The 15,510-nt window shown below is 36.9% G+C and overlaps 1 long non-coding RNA gene across 1 annotated transcript; it reads left to right on the top strand.

Moving 5' to 3' along the window:
• Positions 1 to 279: 279 nt before the first annotated feature.
• Positions 280 to 2,254, top strand: LOC139873492 (uncharacterized). Its single transcript, XR_011767359.1, has 3 exons — positions 280 to 573; positions 708 to 753; positions 1,726 to 2,254. It is a non-coding gene; the product is annotated as an uncharacterized lncRNA (long non-coding RNA).
• Positions 2,255 to 15,510: the final 13,256 nt, after the last annotated feature.

Below are 15,510 nucleotides of genomic sequence, written 5' to 3'. Positions count from 1 at the left end.
ATATATACGTGTTTTATTGTAATATTTCATGGTTAATTCATTATATAATTTAAAGAAATATATGTGTAATTGTAAATGCTTTTATAATAGTAAATGTGCTTGCATATATCTATATTTATGTATTTATAAATGTATTTCGGGTGTATATGGATATATCAATGGATGAAAGTTTTTCATCCATATCCATATCCGTATCAATTTAGGTTGATCCATATCCGTATCCATATCCATTTATATCGTCAATATCCATTATGTATCGGGTGGATCAGATGGATCCATTGTATCGGGTGGCCATTGCCACTACTATCCACAGCACCACCACCGTTACCATCACCAACGCCAGCGACCAGAGCCGCCGCCGCCACCAACATCACCACATCCAATCCCCCGATTTCTCTACAACCCGCCATAACCACCACCTCCAATGATTTGATTTCTCTACAACACGCAGTAAAACCCGATAGTCGGAACGAACGAACGACTTGAAATTTTTGTTGCCATATGAACAATTAATCCTGGGGTGCACAATTAGATAAGTCATATGTCAAGTTTTAGGGCACTTTATATCAAAAGGTTAGTATTTTTGGATTTAATTATTTATGAAGTATTATTTTGGTTTCTTTATTCTTGATTTGATAACCTTTTGATTTGTGTTCGTTAGTTAATACATTTGTTTTTGGTAATGATGGTACGATGTTAATTTCAAGGTCAGCAATCTCGCTTTCAGAATTGGTCAAGGACAATCTAATAAAGGTAATTGTTGATTTGTAATTTGTATTTGTATGTTGGTTTTTGTTCTATATTTATGATATGCTACTTGAAAGTGTGTGAATGAGTTAAATCTTATGTGTGTGAATGTTTATAATCGACTATCTGTTTGCTATTCTCTGTTTTATTTTTTTCTAACCATGTCTACATTAGAGAGATGAAATACCCAATTCTTTAGCCAAAAAGTTAAGTGAATACACCTAAGTTAAACTGTGGCCAACCAAAAAAGCAAATTATCAGTCCATGGATAGTGGTTAGCTCTATGGTGCTTTCTGTTTCTTGGTTCTGTTCATTTGACTATGTTATTTGATGCGATTTGTTTGATGATTAATATACATTTGATGATTGAAATATGTACATAATGATCTAATTGTTGTTAATACTAAATGTTGATGTATCTTTACTGGTGTATCATTATGTGAGTTTGTTACTGGTGTATCATTACGTTCAGATTCTTATAAGTATGTTCAAGTTATTTGTATCATTATGTGAATATTTTTTGTTAATACTAATGTTATTTGTATCATTATGCGAATTTCCATAATGATACCATTTAAACTTTAAATAAGTATGTTAATGTTAATTTGAGGTTGTAAGGGCAGTGAGTTGAGAAATGGGTCAAAAAAGGTTCACGTTGACTCATGCACCATACTTTCCCATTTGACACTATCAATAATTCGAAGTCGAATTGTTGGTTTTTAGGTCGTCTTTAAATAAAATGACATTAACAGTATTACTATTGCAATAAAAGCACAAATATCCTTTAGGAAGTTATATGCATTTAAATAAACTTCGAATGATTTCAACCTCTTTGATTTTTTGTCCCATCCCTTTTTAGCTAAAATTCTTTATGAGCCAACCTATTTGTCATAAGTCATAACACAAATCGACATCTTTATATGCAGGTCATTACATGAGGTTTATGTGATATGCTTTATCTTATCATTAATGTTTCAGGTTGAGCACCAAATTATTAGTTTAGCAAGATGTAGATCGTGGAGAAGGGTAAAATTACTCCCAAGTTTGTAATGATCATTCATATTAATTTCTCTCTAAAGTCACATAGATGACACCTGTAGAGAGTAGCACCGCCGCCAACAACAACACCCCTTGCATTCACCCGTGAAAAGTTTTGATTGTTCATTTGTTCACCATTACGTACAAGTTTCAATTTTGTTTAAATCTCTAATTCTCATATGATATTCGTCATTGGATACTCTAAATAACTATTATTGCAGGTCAATTGATTGGGTATCAAAGGTTGCTATTAGTCACTGTTTCGTAAAGGTTTGCTTCTTCGTTTATTACTCGCCTCGACTATCCCTGCTTTTAGGATCGGTGCTTAAGTATTACCATACTGTATTATGGGTTTGAAACAAACTTTGATTTTAGTTAGTTTAATTTTTTTTTTGTTCATAATATTGAAGGTATATCGTACCGACACCTTATTCGTATTTAATCTTAGCGATTGGATCATTGATTAAATACGCGACACTTGACGATTGGATTAACGTGGCTAATATGTTTTGATCCAAGTCGGGTCATATCCAATAACAAACTTACCGACACCTTATTCGTATTTAATCTTAGCGATTGGATCATTGATTAAATACGCGACACTTGAACTTTAAGAAAAATGGTTTTCTGAAATATTACTTGATGTGTATATATATAAATTATGGAATAATTTATATAATAAGAGTTTAAATTATTTGTAGGTTAAATAATCGACTTTGTTTTGTTACATTTTATAAAAACTTGGTTTTATATATATAAATGTACATAACAAATGTGTATGGAAGTTTTATAAAAAAAGTTTTATAAAATTTAACTTATATAAAACTAATTTTATAAAACAAATGGGAAGTGGCATGGGGAATGAGATACACATGCTCTTGGCTTAGATTCCTTGACTCATGCTTTCCCATTTCCATATACAAGTAACATGACTCTTTGATATACACAATACATGCAATTATACTTAGAAAAACTGCACAAAACACTCTCATTTTTGCTGCTGTATGCTGTGAGTTTTGAGGGAAAGAAAGGGTTCTTCATTTGGTTTTTGCAAACTCTATTCAAGTGTTAATAAATCATAACCAAAGTACAAGGTATTGGTGCAAAGTTTGGGGTATAACAACTTGAGGTTTCATTCTTTTGGAGCTCCATTCATCATCATCATCTTCATCATCTATCAACAAGCTTGGAGTAGGTATAAACTCTTTTCTTGCTTGTAGTTTGTAAGTATGTTTCACAACTTGATCCTAATTGGGATTTAACTTTAATTGGTTAAAATATAACAAGTTCTAAAATGGTAATATTTACTTGCTTCCGCTATCTTACTACTTAAATGGTTTTAAGTATATTGAAACTTGTTAAATCCCAACAATGGTATCTAGAGCCGAAGTTGTTGAAATATGTTTCGAGATGATCTATTAAACCCACTATATTTTTGCATTTTATGAACATGCTTGATAGTAGAATGCAAAAATTCTCAGGTTTGGGTGGGTTTGCTATTTTGGCCGAATTCTTGGACACCCAAAATGGGTTTTGGGTTGTTCCATTTTGGTCATATTGGTTGTATGTTAAAGTTCACAATCAAGCCTTGACCTTGTGTTTGAATGGTTGCATGTTTGGTTGAATTAATCTATGCATTTGGTATATAATATTAATTCATTCATGTGGTTGTAATATTCATTCAATTTGGTTTGTAATATTATTATTTTGGTTATGTAATTTATTTTATATTTGGTATGTAAAATAGATTAGGTTGTATTTTCATTTTTTAGAAAAATGTATTAGGATATATTTTTTTTGTAAAAATGAAGATGCAAGATGAAGACAAGGAAGATGCAAGATTAAGTGGGAGATTTGAAATCTCCTACTTTGTGTTATAACCCTTACCGGTGACATTTGTTTTCGGCTAAACAAATGTCTACCAAATTGGCTTGATTGTGAACATATTTGTTTTGCATGCATGGTTGTTTATTGTGTTTGTATGTTTGGTTGCTACAAGTATATCACAAGTTAACAACAAGCAAAATGACAATTTAATTGGTTAAATTAGACATTATTAACTACATGCAAAACGACAATTTAAATGGTTAAATTGAAATGGCAAAAGGACATTAATAAATGGTTATTAAGAACACTAAAAGGATCACACATATAAAATAGTTTATATCAATCCTTAATTAACGATGTTACTTAATTACGGATTGAGTGCAATAAGATTACAATGGAGGATGGAATGTTTGATGATTATTTTTGGGCCCCGATGATCGTCTTTCACTTTAACTATCAAGTGATCAACCACCCCGACCCGGTCTTGATTGTTAATTAGCATAATTCACCTTTGTGCGATGTAAAAATCCATTGGGCAAGATCACAAGTGGAAATTACAAAGGCTTGGGCAAAATGGCAGAGAATCAACAACCCATAAATGAGAGGCCAAGCTCTCTATTTATAGTATTCGAGATATCCGCGGTCTGCGAATTACCTAACCATCCGCTGAAACTCAGCGGATCAAACTGAAGTCATTTATTAGCGCGGGAATCCATCTGCTGATCTTATTTTCAGCGAACAATTCATAGCTTTGCCTTATAGTTCGCGCAGTTCTGCCCTTGGCCTTTAGCAAATAAAATATACATATACAATGCTATGTATATGATCAAGTCCCCCCAGTTTATTATGATACATATTGCAAAGCAGATGTATCATGATAAACTCTAAAAATGCGCAGTTTTTTGCAACCATCATTCGCATTTAGGCATTTTCGCATTTACTTAGTTACCGTTGCAGGACAAAAGTTACCGTTTGAGTTATCACAACGGATAATTAATATAATCGCTTACCACCCTTATTTCCCCTATATATATATCGTGATTCACAATCACTAATTTTCCACTTGCTTTCTCTACTACAATTCGCAATTATATACATTTGCTATTAACCTTTACAAGTTCTTCAAACACAACTTCTCCACCTTAATCAAAAATGAAAATTGACGAGGTCGATCGTAAGGTGGATCCTAAAGCTTTAATTACAAAGTTGCTAACGAGCCAAGATGCTAAATCTTCGGCATCTACCGAGCATCAAATCAAACAGGAGAAACAGGCTATTCCCATCGTTGATTTGACGTCGAAATCACCAACATCACAACCAAGTTCCACAAAACGACCGCTGCAAACGCCACCATCATCGCAGAGCAAGAAACTCAAACAAATCACTCCTTTATACGATAATCCGATCATATCGGATTATGAAGGAGACCAACAAACTGGTATAACACAATCATCTTTGATTCATGCCAGTTTTTGTAATATTTATTGTTGCTATTATAATAATCGCATTGTTTTACAGGAGGCTCGCCTTTCAATCTAGTTTTTCCTAGCCCTGATTCTGCGGCACAAATCACGGAGCTATTCCGCACTCCTCCTGACTCGTATGGAGTGCGAATTGATGGTCTATCAGGATATACTTATGCATCAGCTGGCGCTGCTCTGGATCAGCGCCAGCAAATGAAGTTAGCAATCCCCGGCGAGCTTCGCCGCGAATTCTCCAAACTTTCTGCACTTGATGCGCACAACAGTTTTATTCAAAACTTCTACATGTGCTTCAACTCGGCGTATGATATGATATGCCGGCAAGAACAATTTTTCAATGTGCTTGGAGCTGAACAGCAGAAGTACAATGTTGAGAGGATCAAGGCTGAAAACAGCGAGAAATGCTGTGTTGATCTCTCCTATGAGCTCACCGCGGCCAAAACCACGGTAGATGAATTGAAGCTACAGGTGTCTACTACAGCTGACAAACAAAAGAATTTTGAAACCACAATCTCTGCATTGCAAGAGGAGGTTTCAAGGCTTACTGCAAAGAGAGACACCGCTCTGGCCGCGGCAGCTTCCGCGAAGCTTGAGTTCACGCAACTCCGCCAACACCTACCGGAGTTTGCTAAAAAGGTTCTCAATTCACGTCCCGTGAATGTTCTGTTTTCCACTTATGCAGCTGCTTTACGACTGCGCGAGAGAGTAGTGTTTCTGGATGAAATTGCTCAACATTGCACCATACTAGATCCTCTGCCTCCCGCCATTGGAGATCGCGTTTGTTCACTTGCAGAAGCACGTGAAGCAGCTACTACTAGATAAGCAAGCTTAGAGGATATTCCAATCAACAAAGTTACTGCAATAAGTCAACAAGATGATGCCACTTTAAAAGACATCTTTGATCTTGACTTATCTAAGCTAGAATAAAATATTGTAGAAAGGGTTAACCTTGGTCGTTTTTATATTATTATATATATTAATGTATTGTTGTGTTTTAGCTAACCCTCCGGGTGTAGCTTATTGGCGTTGTCCACATCGTCGTTGGTGAACTTATACTTTGTTAATATCTTTAGCTTGTTGGTTAGAGATCGTACGGTATGCTTAGTGTAGTTGCCTTATACATGGATGCTTCGGTATGCGGTATTTGATATTTATGTGGCATGTCCATTTTATACATATATATGTATGTAGTATGTTATCATTCACTAAGCGTTAGCTTACCCTCACGTTGTTGATATTTTTATTAGTTCGCATGCTTGGCGGCTCGGGTAAGCTTGGGGATTAGAGATCTTGGCTAGGTTGCTTAGAAGATCTTGCTTTTGTATTCGATTAGGATTTGGGTAGCATAGTCCCAAATCACCATGCTCGGTTTTGGTTGGAAACTAAACTAGTCGGGTCGTGTATGTCCGTTTGGACAATTAATCAATGTATTAAATGTTTTAAGGTTTATTAAACCTTCTATTGTATAAAAGATGTTTATGGAAACACAATTGGGTCCTAAAGTATTATTTAACGCGTATTAAAAGGAAAATTTTTATGGGCCAGTTTTAATACGGGTTGAGTCGTTTCAAGTGGTATCAGAGCATGGTCTAAGGGATTTAGGTGACTTGAGATATGTGCCTAGACTTAGACTTTTGTGTGTGCTTATTTGTTGCGGGACTTGTAGGATTACGGGTCGGAATAGGTTATAGTTAGTGCCTTATTGTAGGTGTACTAACGTCGATATTGGTAATGCGGATATTATTAATATATTAATTGTGTTGTGATAATAATTCTCGCGTATGTGTATATCGCGTAGAATTTTGTTTGTGTTTGTTTATATCATCGAGCGAGGCGGTCGTTGTACTAACGAGTTGATACGGCGTGTGTGCGTAATAAGGACTTGCAAACCTTATTACAGGTGCAAATCGTGTCAAACAAGTGATGTACGGCGAGTGTTTAGCAAGATGGACCGGTGTGGAGTGTGTGTTTTATACGTCCGTGATCTAATCATTTTGCATTCTTTAGAATGACGACACGAAACGAGATCGAGACGAATGACGAGGAGTTTAACTCTAGAGTTGCGGCTGCCGTTGCGGAGCAAATGAGTGCGTTTCGAGAAGAAATGGATAGGAAGTATTCCGAATTTCGGGGTAGTAGTGAAATGGAGCGTTGTCTTAAGAGCTTCATGAGGACTAAACCCCCGATGTATGACAGGAAACCGGATCCTTTGGTAAGCACAACTTGGATCTTGGATGTCGAAGGGTGTTTTCGTACTATTGAATGCCCTCCCGAGAAAAATACGAGACTCGCTACTAGTCTGTTGCGAGGCAGGGCAAGGGATTGGTTGGATGGTAAAATCGATCTCGTCGGTGGCGAAACGTTTATGGCTTTATCGTGGGACGGGTTTAAGAAGGAATTCTTCGAGGAGTTTCGGACTTCAACCGATTTGTCGGAAATGCGTAATGAGTTGCGAAATTTGCAACAGGGTTCTATGTATTTGAATACTCTCAAGACGACCTTTATGGCGAAGGCTCATTTTTTCCCGGAGTATTTGGGGAATGATAATTTGTTGATGCAAGATTTCTATCGAACCTTGAATGATGACTTGAAGAATAAGATTAGCCGGGGTTATTTGAAATCGTTTGCGGAATTATTCGCCGTGGCTAGAGGTTTCGAGTCGTATTCACGATCAAAGAAGGGTGAACCTTCGAGCTAGAGAAGGGTTGTTTCGTATGGTGCTCCGAGTAAGAGGACTAAGGGTCCGAGTGTGAGCACGGGTGGTACGCGGACGGGTATACCGGATTCTAGTGCATCTAGATGTTACAATTGTGGCATGAGGGGTCACAAGTCTTGGGAATGTTCGGTACTAAAGAGTGATGGCATGGTGTGTTTCAATTTCCAAGAAGAAGGACATCGTAAGTCGGAATGTCCCAAGTTAGCGGGGACAGGTGCTTCAAGGAGACGTTAAGGTACGTTTCGTTTTAATAAATATGTCATTTGATTATTTATTATGCGCCGTTGAGTTTGAGTTTATTAAATGCATTGTGTTGTGCATGTTGTTGTTATGGGTGACGTTCCTAATGGAAGTACCCAATGGTGACGTTGATTGTCGGGTGAAGGGCGTAAGACTTGGTGCCACCAAGCATTCCTTAGTATTTGGAAATGTTTCTACCAAGCCATGGAAATGGGTTTTGGTGTTCGATTGTTAAGCGCGTGTTCGCTTTTGTGTGGAGGTCGATGAACCATGAGGTTCGACGGGTGGATTGGAACCCTTAAGATCGAGTGTTTTGAATCTCGATGTATGTTGGTAATGGAGTATATAAGACGCGACATTAGGTGCCTCTTTTATACCTACTAGCGTGGTGTTCAACTCCGATTGTGTTGTGGTTACATTGTACTTAGAGTACCGAAGTGAAACCCTTAGGTACATGAGTAACAAGGTGGAAGTTGACAAACTAAAGCAATTGGATGATTGCGAGGGTGTGGTTTGTGTAATCGTGGTACACTTTTTGTTCGAAGTATTTAAGGATTGATTGAAATTCTTCGTGTGCTCAAGGCTGGAGCAAGAGATGGTGATGGGTTGTGTGAACCCAATTGTTGGTAAAGTCTACCTTTGGTAGCATTGTACGGTTGTACGAGGTGCGGATATGGAACGTAGTTCCAAGTGGGGGAGTTACACTTCCGCACGAGGAAATTTTGTGTGAGATTTCGGATGATGCTTTTGGTAGATCCGGAAAATGTTGTCGAGACCTGGTTTTGGTCGATTTGTGGTAGATTACAATTTCGGATAAATTGTACTTATGGTTTGGATTTGAATTATCACCGAGGTGGTAATGTGGTAAATCTCGTTGAGAGATAATGGACGGGTTTGGTGAGCAAGGTGAAATCCTTCGGTTAAGGGAGGTGTGTGTCAGATTCTCTTCTAGAGAATTATTGTTTTGTGCCTATGCTTGATATAAGTGGTTCTTGCTCGAGTGTGTGAATGGTTAGTGGTATCCGTTAGGATTCACTATGGCGTAGCAGAGCGCGATGTTACGCTACTCGTCGTTCGAGGCCAAAAGGGCGTTGATTGATGAAGCATGACTTTCGGAGTCCGCTGACTTCATCATGGTATTGGTGATTGATGAAGCATGACCTTTAGGGTCCGCTGACTTCATCATGGGAGTATGCGATTGGTGGAGCATGACCTTCGGGGTCCGCTGACTTCATCATGAGCGAGGTGTTATATCGGTGAAGCATGACCGTTGACGGGATCCGCTGACTTCATCCGGTGTTGAGATCGGTGAAGCATGATCTTCGGGTCCGCTGACTTCATCATGGTAGTGGATCGCGTATGGTTTCGGATTCACGATGACGCGTGTGGTTTCGGTCATCTTATTGTGGAAGTGAATCTCGTGTAGTTCGGATTCACAAATGACTCGTGTGGTTTCGGTCATTGTATTGAGGAGTGAGTCTCGTGTAGTTCGGATTCACAAATGACTCGTGTAGTTCGGTCATTCCTCCGGGATAGTGACTCTCGTGTAGTTCGGATTCACTAAGGCGCGTGTAGTTCGGCCAATCTCGATTGTTGTTGTGGTGAAGGTAGTGAGTCGCGTGTAGTTCGGATTCACTAAGGCGCATGTGTTTTCGGCCAGCCTTCAGGTTGTGTGATCTATCGGTTATTTTATACATCGATGGTGGGGTCGTAAGGACCATGTCGTGTGATCTATTGGTTGTTTTATACACCAATGGTGGGGTCGTAAGGACCATGTTGTGGGAAATATCGGTTGTTTTATACGCCGATGGTGGGGTCGTGAGGACCATGTTGTATGATTAGTGATGCGATAGCCGTGTTTCGCTCACATGTTGCTACGGGTGTGACGATAGTCGATTTTGTACACCTTGGGATTAACGTTACCATAGTCGTTTTGGGCGTTATCGGTCTTAACCGTTTATTATGATGTTACGGTAGTTGCGTATTGGTCGTATTGCGCACTACAAGGGATGTATAGTGATTGGTGTTATCCGTAAGGATTTGTTTGGTTCGGTCTTCATCGTTTCGGTTTGTTGACCTTAGGTTTAGACTGGTTGCTTTTAGCGTTGTACTCGGTAAGGGTCCGCTAAGGGATCGATATCTTGGTACGAGATTGGTTGAATTTCCCGATGTGAGGGATTGAGCAAGTTTTAGTGCTCGTATTGTGGAATTGATAAATCGCGGGTGATGATTTAGTTGTCGAAGGCAATTCATTGGGAAGAATTGCTTAGGAAAGTCGGTTGGGACTTATGTTTGAGGACCGTGAAGTGTGGTCCGTTTGGTTAAGTGACGAGGATCACGAGGACGTGATCGAGGCTAAGTGGGGGAGAGTTGTAACACCCCGTTTTTCCCCGTACATGATTTATAGGTGTATTGTGTATGTACGATAGGCTTATGAAGGGTTCGGGACATGTTCGGGTGTTGAGGTCTTGTATGCAAGAAAATGACTCAGATCATGCTGTGTGTCGCGGCGCAACAAAAGAGGCCGCAGCGCGGCATTTAACTGGAATCCAGATCAGAAACTTGATTAAAAATTATCCCAGAACTAGGCAAATGTCGCGGCGCGACATTTAAGGCCGCGGTGTGGCGATACGGGCAAACTGGTACCAGATTCTTGTAATTTTAAATAAGGTTCAAGGGCAATTTGGTCATTTCACGTTTGAGCCAGATTTGAGGCTTTAACCTCATCCATTCATTTCATTTCCTAATTTCATTTTCCTTTTCATTTCATTTTCCTCTCAAAAACTCAAACACCCATTTGCTTTCAAAGGGATTTTTGGAAAGGAAGAAGCGGGATTTGATCTTTGGCATAGTTGACTAGGTTGTTCTCCTCGTTCTTAGCTACACGGTGATACTAGTGGTAAGCTCTAACTCCGAATTTCATTTTCGTGTTCATCATTCAAATTTGGGGCTTTTGATTGTATGATTCATAGGTGAAACCCATTTAGTTGTTAATTGGAGATTAACACCAAGATTCGGATTTATAAGTGTTAAAGGCGGGTTTTGGGTTGGTTAATGATTTAACCATGTTTAAGACTTGTAAATGGTGTACAATCACTAGCATAAGTGATTATTGGTGTTTTGGAGACTTTTAGAGTTTTCGTGGTTGACTAATTTTGACTAGAGTTAAAATTAGGGTTTGTTGAGGATTATGACCCGAATGTCAATTCGATGAGGTTTGTAAACTTAAAATGGATTAAGTTAAAGTATAAAACCGAGTTAAACATGTTTTGGTGTCAAAATTTGTAAATGGTGAGATTTTGACCTTATGGGTCAAAATTAGGGTTTATGGGCGATTTTGAGAACGATAAGTGTTAACACTTGTGTTCGGGTTTAATTGGCATATTAGGACCATTATCACTTGTGTTAGTGATTATTGGTTAGTTTGGGCGCGGTTTGTCCTTGGAAGTGCATTTGGGTCGAAATTGCACTAAGTGTCGAATTGGGTTAGTTTGTAGATCCAATCTAAGTGTGTTGTTGAATTTGTGATAATGAATTAGGTACTTTCCATTGACGAGTTGCGGATTACTTGGAAGCATTTCTTCAAGGCGACAAGGTGAGTGTTAATATCCTATGTGCATATGTATGTGTAGGATGGGTGCGGGTCGGGTGAAGTGATTCTCGGCTATAGAGCTCGCTTCACATATAGGTGGATTTGGTGGACTTTGGTATGAGTCCAATTGGCACGGTTGTGCGCTTTGGTTGACCACCTTTGGCGAGGTACATGTTTGTGTGTACGTTATCACACGTGGTTGTGATTTGGATGTTATAAACCCAATGGCGAAGGGTTGATTTGTCGTGATGTGGATAACCCCGACGTGGTGGATTTTATAATCCCGTGACCGTGGGTTTGAATTGGAGAAGTGGATCTCGTGTAGTTCGGATTCACGATGACGCGTGTAGTTCGGTCATCTTATTGGAAATGAATCTCGTGTAGTTCGGATTCATGGTGACTCGTGTAGTTCGGTCATCTTATTGAGGTAATAATCTCGTGTGGTTTCGGATTACTAAGGCTCGTGTAGTTCGGCCAACCTCGATGTTGTGAAGATAGTAATCTCGTGTGATTTCGGATTACTAGGGCTCGTGTAGTTCGGTCAATCTTCATTGTGGTACTTGGTTCTCGGTATTGGGTTAAAGGGTTAACCTTGGTCATTTTTATATTATTATATATATATTAATGTATTGTTGTGTTGTAGCTAACCCTCCGGGTGTAGCTTATTGACGTTGTTCACATCGTCGTTGGTGAACTTATACTTTGTTGATATCTTTAGCTTGTTGCTTAGAGATCGTACGGTATGCTTAGTGTAGTTGCCTTATACATGGATGCTTCGGTATGCGGTATTTGATATTTGTGTGGCGTGTCCATTTTATACATATATATGTATGTAGTATGTTATCATTCACTAAGCGTTAGCTTACCCTCTCGTTGTTGATATTTTTATAGGTTCGCATGCTTGGCGGCTCGGGTAAGCTTGGGGATTAGAGATCTTGGCTAGGTTGCTTAGAAGATCTTGCTTTTGTATTCGATTAGGATTTGGGTAGCATAGTCCCAAATCACCATGCTCGGTTTTGGTTGGAAACTAAACTAGTCGGGTCGTGTATGTCCGTTTGGACAATTAATCAATGTATTAAATGTTTTATGGTTTATTAAACATTCTATTGTATAAAAGATGTTTATGGAAACACAATTGGGTCCTAAAGTATTATTATTTAACGCGTATTAAAAAGAAAAATTTTTATGGGCCGGTTTTAATACGGGTTGGGTCGTTTCAACGAGTTTACAGAAAACTTTTTTTTTTGTTATTATGAATTGTTAATGATGAGCATATAGATGTTATTAAGTGGGCCTTTTATATAGTTTGTGTGGTAGATAAATGTGCAAAATCGTTTACATGGTTGATAAGGTTGGGATAATGATCAAGTATTCAAAATATTAAAATTTGTGTTGACTTCGTCTAATCACTCAGCACATTCACCGACTATGTTGTTTCTCACCATTTTATTTTGTAACTTATAAGTGATAAGGTGACAAGATCTTTATCATATATGATTTTGGTGAATAAATATGAGATAATTAAGGATTATGTACTTAAAAATTGGTGTTGTATATTGTATATAAAAATTAATTAGTTTATAACGTCTACAATGATTTCGGAATTTTTATTTATTAGATTGGAACGAGTAAGTTGCCATCTTAAATGCTTCATACTTATCTCAATTCATATCAATGTGTGAGATAGAATTTGCCATCCTTAAAATTTTTGGACTTAATTATAGATAGTTTGTATATATATTTTTAATATGTCACAACTTCCGTTTTCGTCATACACGAGTATTGTTGATGAAATTTATTATAGCTCCTCTTCGAATGAGTTTATAATGATTTGTTTTGTGATAGTAAACTTTTGCATATATATATATATATATATATATATATATATATATATATATATATATATATATATATATATATATATATATATATATATATATGTATATTGTTATAATAATAAAAATATTATTTATATGTGGATAGTCAATTTTGTACCAATACTTAGTCAATATTGGGTAGCTTTGTTTTTGTATAAATAGCCATGTATTGCAAGCTAAAACACTTGCACCATTTCTCACACTTACAAAGTGTTTCTTTCTTTCTCTCCATTATCATCTTTGTTCTTACACTTCATTATTAGTATTTTTAATCAAGAATCAAACCACTAAAGGTAGTTATAAGCCTACTGAATTATAACACGTTATCAAACCACTAAAGGTAGTTATAAGCCTACTGAATTATAACACGAATCAAACCACTAAAGGTAGTTATAAGCCTACTGAATTATAACACGTTATCAGCACGAAGTGCTCCGTATAATCAAGGTTTATCTAAGCAAGCACAAGTCATTAATCAAGATTACCACTCTCAAAAAGTTTTTGCAAAGATGATTCACACAAAGATGATTTTTCCTATTGTATTGGTCATACTAACTATCATCATTGTTGCTAATATACCACCGGGTGAACCTATATTCTATCTTGCCCTTGTGGTTTTATTATTTGTAATCATACCATTATTCTGTTGTTTGCTACTTATGAATTTAAAATGATTCTAATATCATGTTGTTAGAAATTAATTATGATTATGATTTATGTTGTTCATCTTTTTGATAATAGAAATTGTCGAATTTGAAAAGGCTTAAATTTGCTCCTTTAGAATCAAGTGGGAACAACTAGTTAACATGGGTTATGAATGTAGAAAAACATCTCGAATTAATCGGTATTTTAGAAACCCTGAATGAAAATAACAATTGTTCCGAACAAGATAAAGCAATAGCAAGTATTTTTCTTAGCAAACATATTGACGAGTCCTTAGAATCTACATATTATATGATCGAAGATCCAAGTGTATTATGGAAAATACTCAAAGTGAGATACGATATTAATTATCAAGAAATAATGGTGATCCATGAAAGAATAAAATTGAAGATGTTAGTAAACGCTCTTATAAGAATCCCGGAGACTCTTGTTAGTGATCTGGTAACGTGGATCATCAGTCTAGTATTTCTCGAATACATGAACATCTTGTTTATCTCTACAAATAAGTCTCAAAAGAAAAGAAAACGAGAGTGAATCTGTTGAAAAATCTTGATTAAATAAACCCTGAGCTACCTTGAGACTTGAATGGTTTGAATTTTCTAAGATGCCTAGCTTGTTATGTATCACTCACAAATAAATGGTTTTAGACCATCACACATATGTTTATTAAGTGTTATCTTTTATGTACTTCATATTGTAACTTGTTTGCAGGTAATATAATTTGATTATCTTGCTAAAATATAACTCATTATTTGCTTATCTTATTTGAAGTTTTAGTATGAATCCTACTGAAATACAACATCAAGTAAAGGTGGAGACCTATGTATTGCAGATAATGGTATCACACACACTCTACTCAAATCTAAGAAATATTTCATTGATTTAAGTCAAATGAAGAAATTATAAATACTATATCAGGTCTTGCAAACTTGATATAAGGAACAGAAAAGGCAAAATTCATGTTACCAAATGGTACGAATTTTTTTGATAAACAATGCCTTGTTTTCTCCCAAATCAAAGAGAAATTAGTTAAGTTTCTCTGATATATATCATAATGGATATGATTATCAGTCAATGAAAACCGGAAATGAGAAATACCTATGTAGCACCGAAAAGCGCATATGATGAAAAGCGAAGCGCATATGATTAAAAGCCCATATAATGAAAAGCGCATATGATGAAAAAGCGCAGCACATATGATTAAAAGCGCATATGATGAAAAGCGCAACGCATATGATTAAAAGCGCATATGATGAAAAGCGTAGCGCATATGATTAAAAGCGCATATGATGAAAAGCGCAACGCATATGATAAAAGAGCATATGATGA

The sequence above is a fragment of the Rutidosis leptorrhynchoides genome, chromosome 10, assembly GCF_046630445.1.
Source record: "Rutidosis leptorrhynchoides isolate AG116_Rl617_1_P2 chromosome 10, CSIRO_AGI_Rlap_v1, whole genome shotgun sequence".
Taxonomy (NCBI): Eukaryota; Viridiplantae; Streptophyta; class Magnoliopsida; order Asterales; family Asteraceae; genus Rutidosis; species Rutidosis leptorrhynchoides.
The sequence above is the reverse complement of the archived record's forward strand: the minus strand, read 5'-3'. Positions and strand labels throughout refer to the sequence as shown.